This window comes from Tinamus guttatus, unplaced genomic scaffold (genome assembly GCF_059628265.1).
Source record: "Tinamus guttatus ecotype Peru unplaced genomic scaffold, ASM5962826v1 Tinamus_guttatus_pri_ptg000492l, whole genome shotgun sequence".
NCBI lineage: Eukaryota > Metazoa > Chordata > Aves > Tinamiformes > Tinamidae > Tinamus > Tinamus guttatus.
In genome coordinates this window covers 4,027,456-4,051,122 of record NW_028289026.1, presented here as the reverse complement: position 1 = coordinate 4,051,122, position 23,667 = coordinate 4,027,456, and positions in this window count along the sequence as shown.

The window sequence follows — 23,667 nt, the reverse complement described above, 5'->3', positions numbered from 1 at the left end:
AGATAATACAAACCCAAACACACCATTTAGCTTCTTGCTACCAGCAAACAGCACGGGGTCCATGTGGAACAACCAGGCTTTGTGGTCCTGCCCCACAATATTTGCTCTAAGAAAAAATACACCTCAACTTAAACAAAGCAGGAGAAAGAACAATAGGAAAGGAAAACAAAATGCTTCCTCCTTTATGTTCAATATAAGGAGAAAAAGAAAAAGGAAATATCAGACGAAGCAGTGGGAATCTGCTAGAGAAAGAATCTTCAAACCATGACTGGAAAGCTGAATTCTGCTAGAAGAAACCTGCAGCAACAGCTGCTTTAATGCTTGCTTTGTGTTTGAGAAGGCTAAAAGAGCCTACCAAGGATGTGGCAGAAGACACACTGTAATAACTTGAAGCTGAGGGAAGTCAGGGGTTTTTTCCTGTGAATGACAGGTTAAAGGTATGACAGCAGAGAGCTTTTATTTTCCTTGGCTGTTTCCCATTATGGCTGACATTATTGCCGCGGGCTAATATTTTGCACATAGACACCGATAAATCTGAACTGCAATATAACATACTACTCAGGTATGCAGCACTGATGCTATTGCTTAGCTGATTGTTACCTATAAAACCTAGTTAAAATCAATTAAGATTTGCAGCTGGAGGTCCAGATTTTAACAGAGCATGAAAAAGATAAAACTCTTGATAACGATACTTTTTTTTTTCCTCTTTTATCCTTGCAGATGTCTTACAGTCGATTGTGAACAACCCTTACTTTTAAATATTTACGACAGACTTGGCCAAACTTTATCTGTTAGTCCTATAGGAATGCTGACATAGTTAGCATTTCCTTTATCTCCAAGCCTGTCATAGGTTTAATCTTTTGATCTCTAGTGATAACAGGAAAAGTAATTTTAGACTAACATCAATGTTAAATTCTCTAATAAATTTTCTAATGAATGGGTTCTGGGACCCATAAGCTTAACTGTCTTCCAGTATTTTCCAGTTGAGAAAGCTTTCCCTTGAGAAAGCCCCTTGAGAAGCCCTAAACAATACCATTAAAGAAAACGTAAGGGAAGAAAGGTCAATCTGAATGAAGATCTGATGTGCTATGTACTGCCAACTTTTCTCAAGCCATAAAATGACCATAATCCAAAAACACATACCGCGCTTAAGAGCTCATGCTTCCGTTTTGTGTTTTTATCCTCTCTCAAAATATCCAAATTTTGATCAAATGAAGAAGTATCCAATGACATAATTGATAGCTATTACATTAGTGTTTAGTCACTACAGCCAGCTCTGTTTTATCATGACAATGGCACAAAAATAAAAATTGTCCATAACATACTCTTAATGTAGGTATATTTACCCAATCCCCCACACATATTGCTTCTGAGCATAACAAAATATTTTTAAAGAAGTAATAGCAATGATCTCTTATTTTCTTTTCCATAGAGAAAAAAAAATGTGAGTCTGATAATCTTGCAGTGTCTCTGATAATCTTGCAGAGGAAGAGTCCTGCAGAGAGTCATGTGGTGAGGCCTCCAGCAGAGGCTGATGAGCTTCTCTTACTTTCTTAGCTGAAGACAGAGACATAGCAGCCAGGTTGCAGAGGCTCCTAGTCCATGCCTTTACAAAATGCTATGTATTAGCATTATCTATGGAATTTTTTTTGCAGGCAAAGATAGCTTTAGCTAAACCAGTTGATGCTCTAAAGCGCTAAAACAGTTTATAGAACTGAGGGCACCGTTGTTTCCAGTTAAAAGGTAGGGACTTGACCAGCTGCATCTGTCCTCAACATAATGATGAAGCAGACTGCTTTTACCATTTTGTAGGCCCAAGCCAGGTTAATAGGCTTGACTTTCAGTACCCACAAACCTCCATTAACTGAGTAACTGCTCAGCATCACTGCTAGATCAGCTACTGTGACATAGGAAGAGGAGCTGTTTCTTTATATTGTGAGGCCTGGTCCTGTGGGAGGGATGAATATGAGGACAAGGGCCTTGAACTTTAGATAATCATAGGAATAAAACAACACAAAATGTGGCATGGCTATTTGCATGCAACATGAGTAGCAACTCATTTAGCATTAGCTAAAATATTTTTGAGATCTGTGGCCCTGTATTGGATATCATATGTGTGAATCTTGGGCACAAATCTGGAAGTCTTCCTCTTCCCATGTAGATATGATATGGAATGAATTTATTTTGGCTCTGTAGGACCATCAAACTGTTGGTCCCACAAATGCTGCAGCAGAATTAAAGGCAAAGCAACCCAATATACCATATGTGCCGCAGTTTTAAAACAGTAAAACTCTCTTAAATCTTCCTTCAGCACTGCCTACCAATAGCACATTTCTCAAATAAGCTAAAATAAAGAGGAAAGAATGTTTCCACCTAATGCTTCCACAGTATTATCACTTCTTGGTAACATATAGAAAAGTTTTGTTCAAGTGTTCACTGCTTCCTCTTGTTAAATCCTTTGTGATAGTATATTTTTACTTTGCAGAAGTAAAACAGTTGAAGCCTATGTTTTATACAATTGTGTACCATTTTATACCTCATCTCTGCTGTGACATTGGTCACAGCAGAAAACAGGTCAGGGCTCTGGGTGACTTGACTCTGAAAGGCCAGAAAGATTTAATATGGAAGCAAAGAGTCAAATTGGTTTCTTACCCCCCTGTCCTGTGTCCTGAATATTCAGCTGTTGCTAAGCACTCTGCAGTTCACTAGCATAAGCATCAGATTTCCAGTAGCTGAATACACCTGGCATTTAGTAGAGCTTTAAATACACCCCACCAAAAAAAAAAAAAAAAAAAAGCTTTTCCTTTGAGCATTTGAGTACAGTTTTTGATGTATTTCCAGAACTGTGGCAATGGCATCACTTTGCTGCTAAGTTTGTGCTAGCAAACTCAAGCTAGCAGATAAAGATTGCTTTTGGCTTTAATTCATTATTCTGTCAAGACTTAGCCATGTCAACCAATTAAAAATTATGTGAGACCAGTTGAAAATAATTGCACTTGTTAGTTTTTTCTCCAATTACTGTGGTGTCAAATTCTTTAGAGAATAGTGATTTCTGGCCAGTGCCAGTTGTTCAGCTTTCTTTTCTTTTTTTTTTTTCCAGCTGTGTATTTCAAATACCTCTGTTGTTTCTTCGGAAATAATGGCATCCTTCCATTTATTAGAATTCAATTTCTGTATTTTTGTATGTGAAATTATCCACAGGCTATCCTAACCTTGCCTCTTGTTGCCGTGTTCTATGAATTATTCAGAAAGTTTAGTTTTTGAAGTGGTCAGTAATTACATAACTTAACTACCAGGAAAAGCAGACAGACTGAACATAAAGAGACATCACATAACAGATTTTGTGTCCCTCAAGCAGGGCCTTAGTGGATATATTTTACAAACAATATGTAATTAAATGGTACATTTAATGTACTCGTGGACATTTTACATTTTTATAGTTTGAAGTTTTACATTTTTTCCACCTGCCCCCTAAAGAGTACTTGGAATCTCTTTTCCCTTGTCCACCTGCCTATCTTTTGAACTTTACTTTTCTGGAGGTTAACAAGTCCATAATAAATAATCCATAATAAATAGATAATCTGCTCCTGACAGTAGCAAACCAAATGCTGTTTGAGAAAAAGACTAAAACCTGGCCTCTTTCCACAGACCGTTCCACTCATATTCCTTCAGAGTTTAGGATTGTCAGAGAACGTACATTAGGAGTTCATCTCTAGCTTTTTCCATGAATTTGCCTAACCTTTTTGAACATTCTGACAGCATCTGCCTTCACAGTCTCTTGTAGCAGCAAGTTCCAGAAGTTCATAACCGTATACTTTTTCTTTTTTTTTTCTTTTTTGCTTTTTTTTAACCTATTTTAAAATAAATCTCACAGTGCCAACAAGTACTTACCAGTTCTTATGCTGCAGGATCTGGGTATTATTTCTCTCTCTTTGTGATTTTTTTAAATTCAAGTTCAGCACTATGCAAGCATGATTTTGATTATTTTTCTTTAGATACATTGCTTTGCATATCTTCCATGAAACTCATCTGCCACCTTTTTGAACACTCAAGATTGTGGATAGGTGATGTAATTTCTCACTATTGATGCAGTTTTTGGCTGAAAGATTTTTTGTCTGGAAGAGTTTAAGAGTTTAAAGGAGGAGTTTGAGTTTAGCAGCACCCTGACACTTGAAGATTTCACTGCATACTGTTTCTGGATTATTGATGGTGGTGTTGAACAAAAATCGACCCAGCACTCATCCCCAGTGGGCACCACTGCTGAGCCTTCTCCCATCTAAAAAAGTGACCATTAAGCCCTACCCTCTACTTCTCTACTTTGAACAACCTCAGAGACAAAAAAAATGCATTGTTCTCAAACTTAGAGCAACTAAGTTCATTTAATAAACTCTTTGATGCAGAATCCTTCAAAAGAGTCTCAAAAAAACACATTTCTTGTGTCCAGTGGATCCCCTTCACCCGCGTACTTACTGATTCCCTTGCAGAGCAGCAGCAGGCTGAGGAATCAGGATGTCCTAGTAGGAATGCCCTGCTAATGCTTTCCCAACTCCTGCCATGGCTTTTCTGTTCTCTTCATGTGGTTAGGCTTACCACTTTGTAAATATCTGCCTTTTCCTTGTGATAGCCTCCTTACATTTCCTATCAAGGTATTCATAGTTTTTGACATTTTTAACAGACTGCTTTGTTTTCTTTTAGGTTTGTGGCAGACAGTTTACTTGGATTCCTAATAATATTACATGCTCAGTAGACTTTTATTCTTGTTTTATTGTTTGATTGATTCACTCATTTTTATATAGTTCTCATTCCAGAAATTGAATGTGTTGTGTTTAGCCTCACCTCTTTCCCTACAATGATAAATCTAATCACACTGTTATCACCCTTACAGACTGTATTACCTTCTTCATATCTTATGCCCCATGCTCCACTCAAACCCAAATTCAGAATTACATCCTTTCATGAGTATGCTGAGACTAGTTGTTCTATAAAGCCATGATTTATTTTATTCAGAAAAATGTTATCATCTTGATGGGACATTGATCCAGTCTATATGTGGAACCTTGAGAACTACTACCTACCATGTGCTCTAAATCTGCAGAAAGTAAGTTATAACTGAAACCCTGGTTTCAAGAAGAAGTCTTGAGAGGTCATGAATCTTGCATCTTCATCTATGAGACTTAGGCTCTTTAAATGGCATGACTGCCCATTTATATTGAACTTAAAGCTGTGGAAGAAGCTGTCCAAAATAAGATGAAATAAATCATGTGTTGCACCAGTAGGTAAAGCTCTTGATCATTTTTGTGACTCTTCTCTAGCTCTGATCTTCCTCTTCAGTATTATGGCTTGGAATAGCAAGAAGAAACAATTTCTGTCAACTAGACTGCTAATATTTTAAAAGTTACTTTTGCAAAGGCAGCATCATAAAATGGAAATTCCTTATTTATTTCTCTAGTGGAGTGCCCATGTCAGAGTTTTGCTCTGTTACATCAAAATATTATATTATGTTAAAAAAAAAAAAAACTTGATCCGAATCAGAATGAGATAACTACAATGAAATAGTCTGTTCTAAGTGGTTTTGAGGCAAATGAAAACTATAATTAAATCAACCTGTTTAGCTGTATTTACTGTATTTATTTTTGCAACTGTAGTACTGAGAAAAGTGTTAATATAACTGTCTCCATATCATATTGACAAAGACTATTCAGACTCTTCCTATTTGACCTTGGACAACTGGAAACAATTGCAGCTTGGTTGGGAAAATTTGCTCTGCCTGTCGAGGGTAAGGACTCCCAGTTTCCACTGAGCAAAGAGCAGTAACTGCGTGTCTTTTCCACACATTTATCAGTGTGCTCCGGTATAGCCCACTCTAATTTTAAGCTAGATAAACTGGCTTCAAGAAGTTGCAAAACCTCTCCAAAAAGCAGGTGAGCAATCTGAAGTTTAACATGGACAAAAAGGAACAATGAGCAAATATAGGACTCCATATTTTAAAAACTCTAGATGTCATACCAACTTTAAAAGACATTCATCGTCATCCTTATTTCCTACTGCAGGTAAAGCTATATGTTGGCCATTACAACTGAACTGCTTGGAAGAATTCTATATTTGAACATCAAATCTTTAGAAATGTCATTCCTGGAACTGCTGCTGTTTCTCTCATACTGTCATCTAATTTGCAAAAGTTCACTCATTAACGAAATCTGTGCAGATACTTTAAAAAAATCTTAGCTTTCTCCTTTTCAAATAAGTCACAAATAAGTCACAGATTATTTTGAAGTATAAGTTCTAGGATATTTTTTAACAGATTTCTTTTGCCCAATCATCTATATTTTAAACTCTTCCAGGTTACATAAAATAACTCTTCATCTCAAACTGTCCCTGAAGCAGTTCAAAGGAGCCCCCGTTGTACATTCATGCCTTTAGGGAAAAATGTAATTATGAATGTAAGAATATTCTAGAGGATCAATGACTTTCAGAAGGTCAAGCAAACCTCCTTCTGTTCCTTTTGCAACAAGCAAAAAATATTTTCATGTATTAAATTTTGTGTTGACATGGAACAAAGGTGATTTATTTCTGTTGAAGATGATCTAGTCATATGCAGAATCTCATTCTTGAGGCCACCAATATTTTCTTTTTTTTTTTTTTTTTCATTTGCAGTTATAGCACCAGGGAAACTCTAGAGTTCCTAAATGCTCCCTTCCTCTTTGCACCATTCTACAGAACATTTAATTGAAAATGATAGTGTCAAGATATGAGGTCCCTTTGCCACATTGAAAGGTGGCTTCTCAGGATCCTATTGAATTAGTGACTCTTGTTTTCTGGAAATTGTGTTTCAGTGTTAACAACTTAACTCGGCTGTGTTCACCAGTGCCTGGTACCCACAGTCATTAAGAAACAGGCAATTCAAAAAATTCAGTATTCTGCCCACTTGTCAGCCCTGAACAGCACCTAAATATGTGTTGCTTTTTCTTCCAGTCCTTCTTCAAATTTCTAGTCTACAGTTTTTGTTCATATGCATATTAGGGGAAATGGCTGCATGAGCAAAGAAAGATAAGCAATAATGTCAAGATAACACAAGAACAGTGCAAGCATCATAATTTAACACATGTCCTAAATTTGCCTGGGTTACTTTAGGAAATATATGTCACCTCCTTGCAAGAAGAGTCTCAGAGAAAGATTCTTCCAGGTCTTTATGAGGAAGTTATTTTTTAAAATATTTATTGAAAATTGATTTATTTGGAATTTGAGTTGTGTTCACTTGTTCTTCCAGCAGATATGGTACCTTTCTCTACTAACCACAGAGAGCCTCTGAAGTAGCTTTGTGTCAGGAAATCTACATACTGACTTGCTTTAGGGGAAATTAAGTGATTTATGTGTACATATTTCATCACAAATTCCTCTTCTTGATTCACCTCACCAAGTTTTTAGTGCTTGTTGAGATGCTGTGGTTCACTCTCACTTGATTATACCCCCAGTTGGTGTCTTAGCCAGCTAGCAGTTCCCATTACACTCTGTGGAAGTCTATTCCACAGAGCCTTGGTGAGACATATTAGACCATAGGTAGAGGATGAGATGATTTATAATCTAGACGATGCTGGCAATATCAGCCTGTTGCTTATTTGGTATAAGAAAAGTCATCGTGACTTGCCCAAATCTGCACCTGCATAGCTCACAGCCGTAGTTTCTCAAATGAATTCTCCCTCACATAATGTCTGCCATCCCCCAAGTCAGCACTAGAGATTGAAAGCCATTTCCATAAAACGACTCATATATGGAAAATACAGATTTGAACTTCCCTTTGAGAAAGTCAGAGTAGGCACTAAAGTCACTGCCCAGGCCTTGGCCAAATCCAGTAGCACAGACATACCTTATTTGACTGGCCAGATTTGGGGTTATAACAAAAAGAAGTTACTCTAGCATCAAAGATAACTGTAAAATCAGTGGTTTTGTAATAAAAGTAACAATAGATGTTCCTGCTCCATGAAAAGCTACTGCAAATGCAACGTAATTTGAGGTACCTTAGCTAACCAAAATGAAACAGAGAAATTTCTCTGAAATTATTTATTTTTTCTTTCTTCTGTTTGGAAAAGGAATGATGACTACATCGCTTGAAGATGTGCACATTCAAAGTCAGATATAGAATATTTTATCTCTTGGAAATTGTTTATTCGATATTAACTTACTCAAATGGAATGCTATTCCAAAGTGTTGTGTATATGATCAGGATTTTTCATGAGCTGGGCCAGAGATTAAACTCTTCCGCATGTTGAAGAGTCTCTTGGCCAGAGAGAGGTGAAGAGGGTAGAGCAGCAATAAGGATTTTTTGCAAACTTTTTTCTGGGGGGAGCAGAGAGTAGAGGCGGGTGATGATCATTTTTTATTCCAACCATTTAGGAGAAGAACATTTTTACATTAATTAGCAGTTTTGTTTCTCTATTTATGAGATCATTTTGTAAATTTCATTTTTATTTATGAAAGCTGCCTTCAATATCATCCCTAGAAACCTGGGTAGTTTGCATTAAAAATAATAACAAACAAACAGGAACTCATTTGAAAATAACAAGGTCTCTGAGCAATTTCATTGTGTTTGGAAAGAGGGCCAGTGCTGAAAGCACTTTCATTGTGGCTGATTAGACAGAGCACGTTTCTTTGCTGCAAATATTTTTATTCTAGCAAAAGTGATATTAACCATTTAGTGTCTGGTGTGAAGCATGGAGACAAGAGAACAACAATCATATTGTTCACTGGTGGTCAGTTTAACCAACCTGGCACTCTTGCTTGAACTCCCGTATCCCTTCTGTCAATAATCACAGAGCACCATAAAACAGCTTTTAGATGGGGAAACTAAATGCAGACTAGAGTGAAAAAATCTAGACTATGCAAGTGCCTCACAAATTCTCCATGATATACGGCTCCAGCTTTTGGGATGAAAGAAGAGCCATGGGAAATTAAGAGATCTAACATGCAGGGTATATGCAGGTGACTAATCCTTTCTGTCCTGTCATTAACCCCTCTCTGGGGCAGAGCAATGAAGCCCAGCTCAACAGGGGTCACATGGCAATTCCATCTGCCACCACACACACACACTGAGGCCTTTACCAGTATCTTGTAGGGTGGAAGTTACTGTTATATTGGAACAAACTAGTTTCAGTCATGCAATCATTCCACAGCACAGAGTATTGATTCCTCCTGAAGAATGTAAGGTGAACCTGCTCTTGAAGGTAGCTCTGATGTCTCCTATTGCTTTACTTCTGCTAATGTCCAGCCTCACATTCAGAGCAAAGAATGCAAAGCAAGCAGGCACACCCAGATGAACTTTAGTCTATATTAGGCTCACATCTTTACTGTGTCCCTCAATGCAGGCTTGTTTTGCCACAGCTACACTGTTGTCAATGAAAGCTAAAGTATATCTGCACATAGGCTAGCTGTTTTTATGAATCACTTAAAATACAGGAAGTTTGGGCAAGATTGCCATCAGCACTGCGGGAAGTAAGTCAGGGTATATTAGAAAGAGCAGAGCAGAAGCTGCAGCAATCTTTCTGGGGAAGCACCCTGGAAGGACAGAAATTCTGTCATGGATTTTAAGCTTGGTTTGCTGGGGCACAGTTCACTTCTGCCAATCTTCCTGTGTCACCATGCAGTGCCTTCTGATGCCTCAATCCTCTGTCTGCACAAGAGTGTGTGGTGAAGATGAACTGAATTGCCTGGAAGAAGCTCAAGTGCTCCTGCAACAGGAGCAGGATGAATGGCAGGCAGAATGCAGAGGTGGACAACTGAGGGATAGGTCTCAAAATTGTGGGAAGAGCCTTTTCAAAGATTTGACATTTTTCCCTGTTTGACTCCCTTATGTGGAGTAGAGACTCTAAGAAAATGTGGTTCAAGGAAACAGCATACTTCACAGGCCACTAGTAACATAAGTGACCCTCAGTTGTACCATGAAGCCATATGTAACAGGAAAAATGTATGAGGTCTTCATTACTGCTGTTTCCTGTAGTTTGTTGGAAGGGGTCAACCTAAGCAGAGGGAAGATATGACTGGTTTGGGTAAAGAACCAGGCATAGCAGCGTAAAACCCCTTTCACCTGGAGCTGAAGAGGTTATAGGTCCAGGGCTCCAGGTCCAAAGAGCCTGGGACTAATCCCCCTCCTCTCATCAGACAGGTTTGACCTGTAGTCATATGTCCAGTGAGTACAAAAGGACCATTTCCTTAATAACGGTTTCTTACTCTATGCATAGTACTGCCACACTGAGCTGTAGAGCAGCTCAGAAAATCTGGGGAGAGAAGGCATATCTATGAGCATCTGTGTGGGAACAAGCTCTTCTGCTGCTGCTTTAAATAGTTATTTAATTTAAACTTGTCTTAATTTAATTCTTCTGCTCTCAAACTGTTAGCTCCTGTCTCTGCAGTGCCAAAAGGCCAGCCTTCACTGCCCATTAATTCAATTTATGCTCAAAGCACCATTGCCTTCCTCCCAGGCTGCCCATTATCCAGAGAAGAACTCCCTATAAAAAACTGAAAAGCCTTAACATTTTCCCCTTGTGAATCCCTCTTCAGCCAGGTTACTTGTGAAATAGTCCAGCCATAGATAAGGAAGCCAATGTACTCTGTCTGCTGTTTCTTGCATTGAATATGATGGTTTGATTTGACTTTGCCTTTTCCCCAGTTGTTTTCTCTTTTGTGTGCTCACTGACCAGCATCATAAGGTTTCAATCCCTCACAGGGACCTCTGGGCATTCCTACACACTACTGTTAATTATGATATCAAAAATAACTTTGTCTGTGGTTGTCAGTCTTAGCATAAGTGGAGCCATTGCTGTGATTTAATCTTTGCTGTATTTTTCACTTCACTTTATAAAACCATGCTCTTGAGTAATTAGAAGAACGGAAGACACTAACACAATTTGACACTTACCCATTGGCCTTTAACCATTCAGCTACCTACCAGCTAGACTCATACACTCTTAAATTATTCTCAAATATTCTTAAATCAAAGGGAGAGGAGAATCAAACATCAAATGTCAATTCTGCAGCCTCTGATAAGATGGTATCTCACGTTTCCTATAAATGCAATGAATTTCAGCAGAGTTACTTGAGCTTTACAAAAATGTAGCTAAGAGCTTAACCTGATCTTAAACTAACACTTCAAGAACTTCATCAGAGCACTGACTGGATTTTTAAGAGCAGCACTTAACCACACCTCAGCCACACTTCAGTGTTGTTATTGCCAGTGGGAGTGCTAGGTGTAACTTTTCTTACTGTTTTCAAATAAGCAAAATGAAGGCAGTAATTCTATTAATGAAGGCTGGAACTGTGCTTACCACAATGGCATAAATAAAAAATAATTTTTAAAAAAGAGGTTTGTGTCACTCAAAAGCCGTAGAGTAGAAACTGTTATTCTAAAATAATCAGCAAAAAAAAATGAGGCAATAATTATGTTTTTCACTGAGGTAACTGTTTTGTTAACTGCCCTATATATGCAAGGCATGAATAAACCTGCAGTTCTCCTGACAGAAAGATAGCAATCAAATCAAGCAACACGTTCCTCTGCTGTCATGTCCAATACATTAAATTGTGTTGACCACACACCAGCAGAAAGCCAAGAGTGCCAGTGAGAGAAAGCACTGTGTGTTAGTTGGCCATCCATGTCAGAGCTGTTAGGAACTTTATTACTGCAGATGGGCAAGAGGTAAAGAGCTGAGAAGCTGGACCAGGACACAAGCATCGTTACAGCTTAAGTACTTTCTTTGTAAGTTTTTAATTCCTAACTTCGGTGTGTTTGGGAAAAAGGACTATAAACTATATTCACATTCTTAACTGTTTATTATTGAGTCAAATTATTTGCTTTCTGAAGCACCACTGTTTTCAGAAGCTTATCACTCCATGCAAAATCCAATGGTTACTGTTATCACTCAGGTTATGCTAGGGAAGGGAAAAAAAATCTTGCATGATTTTTATAGCAGAGCATATGAAGACACTGGGGAAGCTAGAGCAATATTAGGGTTAATCATAATTTAATTACATTATGCGGGATAACCATCTGTTGTAATAAAATGACCTGACAGCAAAGCAACCAGAGCCTGACAAGGCAGACTGCATGTAGACAATAAATCATTTGACAAATACAATCTGCCTTCATTTCTTTTTGCTAACTAATACATGTAACAGCTTTACTGAGTTACTGGATCTCTGAAAGACATTACTGGCTCCTGATGTATACACATGGCTAACGCAGTGAGAGAAAGGTTACAATTTGCCTAAGGGCAGACTAACCTCAGCTTTATTGACATGCACTGGTAGAAGCTCTGAAGGATCAGTAGTGAATTAAAGATGTGGTATTATTAAAGGTACACTGACAAGCTTTAAGAAATATCTGAAATATAGTCCTTTTCCTTCATGATTGTATCACTATTTTACAATTATAGAGTAAAGCAGATACCTGCAGCCGGCATAATTCATACATTTACGTTAAGAGACTAACATGCCAAGGGAGAACCAGAAATAAAATTCCCGTTAGAAAAGTTCTGGTATGCATCTCCTCTGAAGTGTAAACTAGATACGTTCCATTATAGGAGAGTGGTAGTAGTTTAAAGGTACAAAAGACATCAAAATCAAAGATCATTTGATCTTTGAAAATGTTGAAATCTGTTGAAATGGACACGACAGAAATTTTCTCTAAATGCTTGTAAGTGCACAGAGCTGCACCAGAGGGGCATTGCAATGGAATGAAGGCTAGTGGCAACAACCTCGGCAACCTCGGCTGAGGAGAAGTGAATTCAGTGAGCATGTGCTTGAATTTGGTACAGTAAACTAAATCTTCACTCCATTTGCTACCAAATCACAGCAGCTCATTTCACTTGTCCTTTCTACAAGCTGTCTTTCATAAATGCTTTATAAACTTAAGGATACACAAGTACCACCTTTCAGCAGGGCTACTGATTGATGGCTCTGCTAATGTGATCCAAGTAGGTGTTCACGCACTGTGTGGCCACTGCATGGCCATGTTTCTCCTCACAGTCAACTTGAATGGACCTCACTCAAATGCATTTCTCTTTGGCCTCAAACTTGCTATTGATGGATCATTTATTCTTAACACTCGTCATCCTGGTTTGGGATTGGGGTGCACACTGGAGCTGCAGGTTTCTTGGCCTACAGCTGTGAGCTCTCACTCTTGCCCTGTTTGCCCAACTACAAATGCAGCTAAGCTCATCCCAGAGGGCTGTTCACTGCAATTCACTGCCCACTGTGATATGTTCAGTTCTCTGCACCAACTCCCATGCATGATATCAATTTTGTTTGCTGTTTTTCCTGTGTATTGCTCTTGTCTTTTCCTATTCTTATGATGAGTAAACTGTTGAATGGAGGAGTGCTGGGATCTGGGTTCCAGCTATGCTGCCAAATGGTGTGAGCACACTCATGTCTGCATTGCCTACATCTAACTCCTTGCAAAAGAAGACAACCAGGTCTACGTTACACTGCTCTTTTAGACAAGAGTTTCCTCTGGGCTCAAAGGATGGCCATAAGCCATAAGTATGATTCTGAACATGTGCTTTTGGCTTAAAATGTCTTAAGTACTGCAAGGGCTGGTGAGGCGCACCTGGACAGCAGTCTCGTGACACAAAAATGCGGGTGTGCATTGCAGGCCTTCTGAGGACATGGCAGCTGCGGTTACAAAGTCTGCCACTATAGACTGGGATGTTCTGTGGGATGGAAGGTACCAAAGCTGATGCATTCTCATCTATACTGTCTTATAGGAGTGGCCCCTGGACCAAGCTTTTCCCTGAAAAATGCCCAGGTTTCATTTGGAAAGACATTCTTAGAACAGTCCAGAAAACAATCAGGAAGAAATGCAACAAGACACATGCACAACCATGGATCAAGGGCCTAACCTCATACCCTTGCCCCTAGCTTTTTTTTTTTTTTTTTTAAGTAGTATAGACAACCACATAAAGGACAACCCCCACTCCACTGGAGGTCTATGTTCCATATTCCAGGTTACAGTTCCCATCCCATGCTATGTTGAGGGACAAATGCTCAGGAGAGGTGAGTGCATGTTCCATGTTGCTATAGAGCCTGTGCTGCTCTATTTATCACTTGTGTGTCTCCGTAGATGTTCTGCCAAGCTGTGATGACTCATGCAAGCCTGCACAGGATTAATTGAACTGTGTGAAGATGGTTGGTGTTTCCATTTTTACATTGTCAGAGCCAAATTATACCTTTCCCACCTTCAATTATTGGGCTTGGGGAGAAAGTAGAGGAAGGTCTTTTTCCTGCAGTGAAGGATACACACTTTCACACCTGAGAATAGCAGCGTGGGAGTGATCAGAGAACTCACAGTATCATGTTCTCCACATCCACAAGTCAGTGAATCACAAAAACTCTGCTCAGACTTTTCCCAAGCATACTTCAACATCCCAGGAAGCCAAACAGAGCCATCAGATAGGTTATCTCATATGTGATAGAATTTTGCCCTCCCTGTCAGGCTTTTTCGTATGTATAGCAAGATGCCCCTTCATAGATGCACTTCTCCCTTCAGGCAAGCTTTTAAAAGTATAATACATGTTACTCAAACCCACTGCACATCTCTATATTATTTCAACTTATTGCTTCATTCTGCTTATCCAAAGAAAGAAAGTATAAACTATATCTTATTAGTGTGGGAAATTTCTGGGGTTTATGTTTTCCTTAGTAAGTGTTTGCCCTTTTTTTTTTTTTAATGATGATGAAATTTGAGGATGATCAGTCTGATGCTTTCCTGGTAAGAATTAGTCAGAGCAAAATTAGCCAGATTTGCAGGCAGATTTCATAGGGGACAAAGCAGATAGATACAAGAGCTTCAGCAAGGGCCACATCTCTAATAATCTGATGAAGAAACTAGAACTAAAGAAATACAAACATATTTTTAATATAGTTAATGACATCCGAATACCGGGTATCCACTTTTGAAAAGTAGATCTTCAGCCTGGTAAAATCAAAGCACTCAGAATTGCTAGCATTTTCTTTTCTTTTTTTTTTTTCTTTTAGTTATAGCCATAAAAAGCAAAAACAAGAGCAAGAACAGACATCATTGCCAACACTGAACAGGCACACCACAGGCACAAACAAACTAAAAGAGTCCAGTTCTGCATCTGCTTACCCTTTGGTTCAAGTACATTGCTTGTAGGCCTTTTGCATGTGAATAAAAGCTACATGTACACTCGGGGACAGTGTAAAAATGAAAACAATTTGGGGAAATTAGTTCAAATGGTGCCTATACAATGAGACTTCTAAGGTCAAGGGTATCACACACAAGATAAGGTCTAAATCCCTAATGAGACACACACACAGACCACGATATTCATAAATCCATAGTTTTATTGACAGGAAGGCATGTGAAAGTACCGGCATACATATTTTGTTATAGATTCTCTGATGATAAAACAGGATTTCTACTGCAAGCATAGAATTTTATCTTTAGTCAGTCTTTTGTCAATTTAGAAATGCTAGTTTCATCAAATGGGGGTTATATTCCCAGGAATTCCTCTGGCAAAAGGATCTCCTAGAAGCAAGATTATCCAATTACAGTTAGGAAAAGAGAGGAAAAAAAAAAACAAGAATGTGAGATAGTATGTGAGAAACAGAACCTTCTCATATGAGTAAAGTGAGGAGAGTATACCTGTCTTTAAGTTTTGTGTTGAGTGGAGTCAAGGTCTGTAGTGTTGGGTTTGGACCTGCTTGCTTTCTTCTCTTTCTCCTTTTCTTCTACTTCTCTCTTTATTTCTTGCTTTGTACAGAGTCCACATTTATATGAAAAATTTACATTGGTTCTTAAGGAGGTTTATTAGATTTATACGTGTTAGAAAAAGCCCTTAGCTTCAAGATCTGTTTGGGGCAGTACCCGAAAAAAAAAATGAAAGATTGCTGTTACGACCGGGATGAGTCTTGTCCCTGGCAGTGAGATGTGGCTGCTGCTCCTGCCATCAAAAAGGAGGTTATAGAGTCATTACCTTGGAAATCCCATCCAAACCAGCATCAGCAGGAGCTATCTGCAGCTCTTTCTACCTACTGGGAGGAATCTACAGAAGACGACTGTTATTCCTGACTGGAAGGAGAATGGCATGATCACACATTCCCACCCCATGCAGACCATAGCTATTGCAATCCCTGAACTGACACAGGAGATAGTCCAGTTGATTTAGACGCATTTGAGATTGACTGTCAAATCAAACCCATTTAGTCTTCTATATCACTAAGAGCTCCTGCCTGATTCATCCTTAGTCATGGCTGGGCAAACCTTACTATTAACCCTTGCATCTTGGGATCTGACCCACCACGGAGACCAACATGGCTGTGAGCCAACACACTGCCTGGGTGAGCACTGGGGGTGTTATAAGCTACAACTTGCACAGACTGAGCGCCATGGGATTATAGGAAATAATTGTCACAGTTGACAGAGTTTCTTCACAAGAATAGTCAAAGCTGATTTCAACTTGCTTTCACACTAAACAGCGAGTAAACCTCAGAGGCCAAGGAAGGAATGTGGTTTGTAGTCAATGCCCAGAACCTACAGTGAGAAATGGAGTTTTATGGCACTGATTGATAAGTTACTTTTTGGAAATCCCCAGGTAATGAAAAGAGGGAGAACCGACCTTTTCAGAAAGATTTAAGAGTATTGCTACATAATCAAGGTTTCCCCATAGAAATGTTACACCATCAGAACCTAAGGCAAGTCAAACAATTTACCAGATGAAGTCTATTAAGAAAGCTAATCAAGCACAACTAGATGAGGAAATGAGCTGGGGACAAGGTGACTTGTAAGGTTCATTGCTACTCAGCTCACAAGTGTCTGTGACAAACAACATCTCCAGATGAAACCCTTGTACATATTGGTGCTTGACTATTTTCCATCAAAGAAATGAAAGACTGTGCATCCTCTGTGCAATGAGAGAAAAGAATAGAGTCATCATAAAAAAACAACAGAAGGAGATGAAAGTAGATGAAATGTAGGTCCAGACTTTGATCTCTTACAGAGGAAAATGTTTACACTATAAGCAGCCCCATTGACTTGGAAAACAATATTCATGGAGTAAGTTACCCTTCCATATGAGAAAATAAAAGAGTTTCTATCATGTTGATTACACTGTCAAATGTAGACCAAATAATCAAAAGAAACTATTCTTACTTTTTGTGTAGTTGAAAGAACAACTGTCTGCAGTGAAAGAAAGCAATAAAATCTGAGATCACCTGGTATAGTGTCTTTACAAATCAAGATAAAGGGATTGATTTTTCACACACATCTGACTCCATTTCTTTGGGACTATCCTATTAATTCTCAGTTATATGCAGGAGATTAAACACTAAACAGCACCCTCAGGTTCTACCTTCATGACATAAAATACTGCAGATAGAGTTCAAGCCATGACCTTGACTTTATTAGCAAATATGCATGAAAACCTTCTTGACAGACAGTCTGAGGGGCAGAAAAAACACACTAGGTCACTGCCAGTCTGGAGCATTCAAAGCACCGTCAACTTAGCCAGTGAAACAGTTTGGATAGTGTCCAGTGTTGCAGAGAAGTTGTTTAAACATAATTAATTGTAACTGAGATGCTCTGTTCTGGATACAGAGGGAAATAGGGACAGATGTGTAATGCGGATGGAAAGGAGAACCTACACAATCAGGTGTCTGTTCACCCTGTGCGATAGAAGGCACACATTGCTGGGAGTGCAATGGCTCCAGCATGCATCCTCCAGCCTGTTCTCCCTCCCCGACCCTGTTCCACCTTTCCTCCCTTAGAAAAGTCTCTACCTGGGTAGAAATCTGTGATTCCCTCTATCACGCTAGTTTATTTGTAGGGTTTCTGTAAAATCTAAAGTCATGACATATGTCTAATATTATTTCTAAATTCTGAGAAAGATTAAGCAATCATGATGATAGCTTATTCCCTTCAATTTTTGTCAGGGTGCTGGAAATGGAGAGATTGATTAGCTACTACCACAAATTATAAATACTGACCCATCTGTTTCCATCAGCCAATCTGTTTCCAATAAACAGTACAAACAGTAAAACTGAGGTCTAGCATTTCTGTTGGGAAAATTTCCTGCCTTTAGAAAAAACTTCCAGTTTAAGGCAAGACCCACATGTCACACTTGGACCCACTATCTAAGCCAGACTTATGACCATCTCATATGTGTTCTTTATTCCGCTACTTCACCTGTATCCAGACATCTTCTTCTGGCTTTAAAACCAAACTGATTTTGTTGTTGTTGTTTGGTGCATGAACAAAAAGAATATAAAGAAAATCAGATATTTTAGTCTTTATACAGCATCTAAAATATTAGCTATAGCATAATTGATGATATACTTCTTTAATACAAATAATAGTTATTAATTTCATGACAAATTATAGCATGTGGAGAGTGACCGACCATTTTTTTCTTCAAAATTACAGTAAATAAGACATAGTGGGAGTGTCAGTAAGTAATATATGTCCTGTTGTTGATGCTGCATCCATTTTAGTGAGATTTTTAGAGCTTCTTTATACTGGTATCTAGAGTGAAAGAGCAACCACACAGTCTTCTTATTTCTTAGGATTAATCTCAGCTAATAGAAAGTCCTTATTAAATTTCACTTCCAGGGAAGGAGAGTGTATTTCTTCTCCTCACCAGAGCACAGTTAACCTGCAGGCAGAGGCTTTCAGACTCCCACATACTACATCCTTTCCACAAGACCAATGAGGATGTGTCTCACAGGGCTGCAGCACTCCAAGGCAGGCTGCTGAGAAACAACAGCAAACATGACATTACCTGCATCTGTGCGGAAGGACAGAGAACACCCATATGCACTTTCCACTAGGAGGCTCAAGAGCATCAGTAGCTTAATTAAACCTGCTCTGTAATTAATGAGCACTTGATAAGGAAACTGCAGACAGAATGTTGACCTAGAGACATTGGGCAGGGACCTGAATTTGTCCAAACACATGTCTTTCTTTGCTAAACAGAATCAGACCTTATGTCTTCAATGTGGTGGCTGCAAGTAGAGTGTTTGATTGAACAAGCATAGAAAAGGCTGAGTGGAAGCACAACACAGGAGCATTTATCACCCCAGGAGACAAGAAGTCATTCAGCCTTCTGTGAAGGTTTCTTTCTAGGTTCTTCTGCAGAGTTTTTGAGTGCTCCCAGTGTGTGAACAAAGCAATGAGGATGATGACACCCAGAGAGACTATATAGATTCAAAAAATCTCTTTAGCATTGGTCTGCACATGGCTTCACGGTGGCATCCATGCACAGCAAGACAGATGAGGTGATGTCTTCATGCCATTCCTTAGTTCTGGCACTGAAGCTAAAATGTGGGCTAAGTATGTTGGCAGTTGTGCAGCTGGAGCCATTTGTGTTCTTGCATGCTATCTTGCATGTCAAAAACTCCAAGGACACGAAACCCAGGCAGTTCCTCCACTGCTGCTGGCAGGTACCACTTCAGTTTGGCTTGAAGATATGCTTAAAAATCTTTCACATTTACTTTGGCTCTCCTTCTGTTATCAGGTGTGTGAATTTCAATTGACTTCCCTACCCTTTGCCTTCTCTCTTAGCCTCAATAACTGATGCAAGAGGAATGTCATGACACCTCTGCTCTTAGAGACTTAATCAGGTTCAGTCTGGGGAAAAGCCAGAGCTGAAAAGGATTCCAGAGTAGGGCAAGACGTGTTGAGAATATAGGACTCAACAGCAGAAATAAAAACAGCAGTAATAATGTCTGCTAAAAAACCTCAGTGAAAGAGTGCATAGCAGTGGAAGAAGACATGCATTTATTTTAAGTTATATCCACTTTGTTGTGACATTTCTGCTTTTGGAAAGAGAAGATCGTTTGTACATCATTTCTGTTTCACATCAGTGATGGCTGACTTAGCTCTATGAGGGGTCCTTAGGTCAACTTGGGTTGAAGGAAGGGAGATGACTAGAGGTAAAATTCCACCATAGTTTATGTTTTTAAAAAGCTTAAGGCAATGACTTTAAAGGAAGCTTCAGGCCACTGCTCTGATCTTTAGCTTTGAAAGGGCATGTCTGAAAGACTTCTTCTCTGTTTTGAAATGACACAGGTCTAAGCTCTGTGATCCTTACAACACAGACACCAGTAATTCAAGGATATGCCATTTGCCTTGTGTGTGCTGAATTTTCCCTACAACATGAAATGCTGGGGGAGTGATTTACACCTGCAACTCCCAAGGGAATCATGGAAAGTACAGGAACTTCCAAACAGGAATTTTTACCCTATAGTATCAAAAGTCCCTGAGTGTGTGTGCAAGGGGTAACTGAAATATTTTGGAGATCTGAGTCTTGGCACTGGTAACACTTCCCCTCCTACCTATGTATTCTCTGGCAATGGGTCTCCTAAGCTTTCTCCTGCCATTTGACTCGAGCAGACCCGGCCAGACAAGGAGTGTGTCAGGATCAGAATGGGAAACCTGAGGAAATGCTACAAATCGTCAGTGCTTAATGTGTGTTGCACTGACCCAAAGGAAGTTTTGTAACACAAGGGAACAAACAAATCACAAGGCATGCCTTGGAGATGGTCTCACAGCACATTTTTGTTCATGGTAACCCATTAATAGAGAAAACGCTTTCAGCCATTTAAGATTAACCACACTGGGAGATCAGTAGGAGTTGTGGTTGACTGCCTTTGGTACGTCTTCAGTAATAAAATTATCTCTTGGTCACTTAGAAGAGATCTCATCTGGTTCAGGCCAGTGATATAAAAGGAGGTGACTGGGAGGCTGAGAGTATTTTAGTTATAAAAGGAAGAAAAAGAATATTTTAGTTATAAAGAATTGCAGTTTGCCCACTGCTGAAGCCCAATTTGGTATGTTATCATGCAGAAGAATAGTAGTGAAAATGAGATGAGGTGAAAGGTGGGGAACTGTCACATGTAATCATTTAATCTCATGGATCCAGAAAATTATATCTTTTGATTTATGTGCATCAAGCTAAAGCCAGGGTTTTATTCATTACGCAGCATTACAAACAAAATGTTGCCTTATAAAAATTACTGATCCTGGAGGCAACGTGTCCCTTCTTATATTCATTTAGGGGAACAAAAGAAAAGTCTTTGTGTCTCTGTAAAATCTACCGTCAGAATGTTTGCTGCAGTGATATGATTGCTCCCTGAAGTGTGACAGGCAAGAACTTCTTCCACATTGTTCCTCACTCACTGAACAGCAAGACTGATTTTTTGTATCTTATGTTAAATTAAACTAATTGTTCTCTGACTGTTCTTTAAATAAGCTTTTAGAACAATCACTTAGTCCTTTTTAAAACATTTTATTGTAGTCTTGCTTAAACTATTGCAGTACTAGTTACTGACAGTAGCATAAAATTGAGTGATTAAAAAATAGGCATTGCTTTGATTGCAATTATGCAGAACTTGTAACTCTCTTGACCAACATGCTTTAACAAGTAAATTCTTCTTTTTGTTCCTCCTGGATTAATTGCATAACTGTCATTTATGATAAATCAGAGCTGGTGTCTTAAGACAGGGCCACAACCACCTCTATTCCACCAGTACAGAAGCCATCTAGAGATAGGAGACTCATCTGTAATCCCCATGAGCATCCCCTGCCCCACTGCCCCTCTGAATTATTCTAAGCTTTGCTGACGGTATTGACTAGGTCCCCAGTGGTATACTGGAAGCTTAGACACCTGTGAGTAGATATCTTACTACAGCTTTTTGTCAGGGTCTGACTTTCCTCCTACGAGTTTTCCAACTTCAAATTAGACAGGCCAAAGCTCTGCATATTACATCTTTCTCCAGTGTGCTAGCATGATGTTTAAGTCTCCCTTGTTTTTTTTCCAGGGACAGGAAAACTGTTCTCCTGGCTCATCAGGTCAGAGAGAGATCACATCTGAGTATCTAGAGCATAGCGAAGGGAGAAACACATCTTGTCCCTTAGCTCAGCCACCAGTCCTGGTTTCTTCATTCCCCTCTGGCTTGCTGAGGGACCTTCCCACTCCACAGATCACAAAGAAGCCCTTCCCCAAGAAACGAAGGCTGGAGATTTCAGTACCTCACATCTATCCTCAGTCTGCTTGTTCATTTATCCCATTTTCCTGGGTTTGGGACAACACATGAAAAGCAAATACAGGCATTGGTTTTTGTGACATGACTTTCACATTCCTTGTAGACCCACGCCTCAATTTCTCTATTTGTCAATAAGACTATTTGACACACAGGTATTTCCTCCACATATAATTCATTGTCTCTTCCATCTTCCATAGCTACTCTGGTGGTAATGATTAATCAATTTTGTGAGCGGCTCCCAGGAAGTTCATCTCCAGCTACTTCCTTTTGCATATATTCATAACTTCCATCCATGTAAATCTGACTCCCTGTTCAGGCAACCTTGAATATGCCATCAGACATTTTTGCCATGAAGATACAACATTTCTACAAGGACAGCAACAATCTTTTATCACATCTAAAATTTAATTTTAGCAAAACAACTTAATATTCATATTGGAGCTTGCACAGAAAAATGCAAATATGATGTGACTCATTTTTATCTCACTCTCTGGCTTACTAAGAGATAACGTCAAAGAGCTCTTGCTTTCTAAAAGCTCTGATCAACGCTTTGTAATAGATGGAAAATAAACAACTATTTTAGAGTAGATTTATCCTTCAGAAATACTCATGGACTTAGGAAAAACACACAGATTCTTATGCAGACCTATGATTCTGACTGATAGCCAGCTGACATCCATCATTTAATTTTTAAAGGGCACCTAAGTATCACAAAATGACATTTGCAATGAAACAGTTTGCAATAATTTCCTTTTGATTTTTCATTCATATGCAAACTTAAGCAAATTGGAACAAAGAGGATCTTCACAATTAGTCTTTCATCTTCTCTTTGTCTCCTGAGCAAATCCAGGTGAATATCTTCAAGATTTCATGCAACAGTCTGAAAGTCTGAGGAAGGCTCAACTTTGAGACAGGAAGTGGAGGGAATCCTACCTGACTATCTCCATAAGTCCAGGAGGGATGTGCTGGACTCTTGGTATCTCTTGGTATTGTTTAACAGAGCAATGCAGCCACCTCTGTTTCTCTATTTACTTCCTAATAACATCATTCACAGTGTCCTAAATCTTTAGACATATAACACAAATCTGAATTTAGCAAAGCTTTTGCCATTTCCTTCCTTTATTTTTGGGGGATGAAACAGCTATTCACTGCTGCTTTACAGTAAAACTGAACGAATGTTAGAGAATACCTGAGGCTCTGCCAACCTTGCCCAGTACCACCAGGCCAATGAATAATTCAAGAAACTTAGTTTTTGAAGTGGGCACTAATTAGACAGTTTCGTTTTCCTCAAAAAAAGAGGAGTGCAGCAGGAAAATAGGACACTTTGCTCCAGTTGAGCTGCAGTCTTAGTGAGATAAGACTGCATCAGAGGAAAGCAGAACTGAAGGTGGAGTGTATCCATCAGAGTCTAATACCATATGAGCCAAGTTTAGGGTTTTTTTTGTTTGTTTGTTTCTTTTTCTTTTTGCCTTCCTATTCGTCTCACAAATTATCTCAAAGCAAAGCTCAAGTGCAGACCTTACATTGAATATGGTGCTAATGTTTGCAGAAAGGTGCACATTATGAAAAGAGGCATGGGAGAAAGAGGTTCACCTATTTGCTTGTCTTCTCATGTCATCTTGC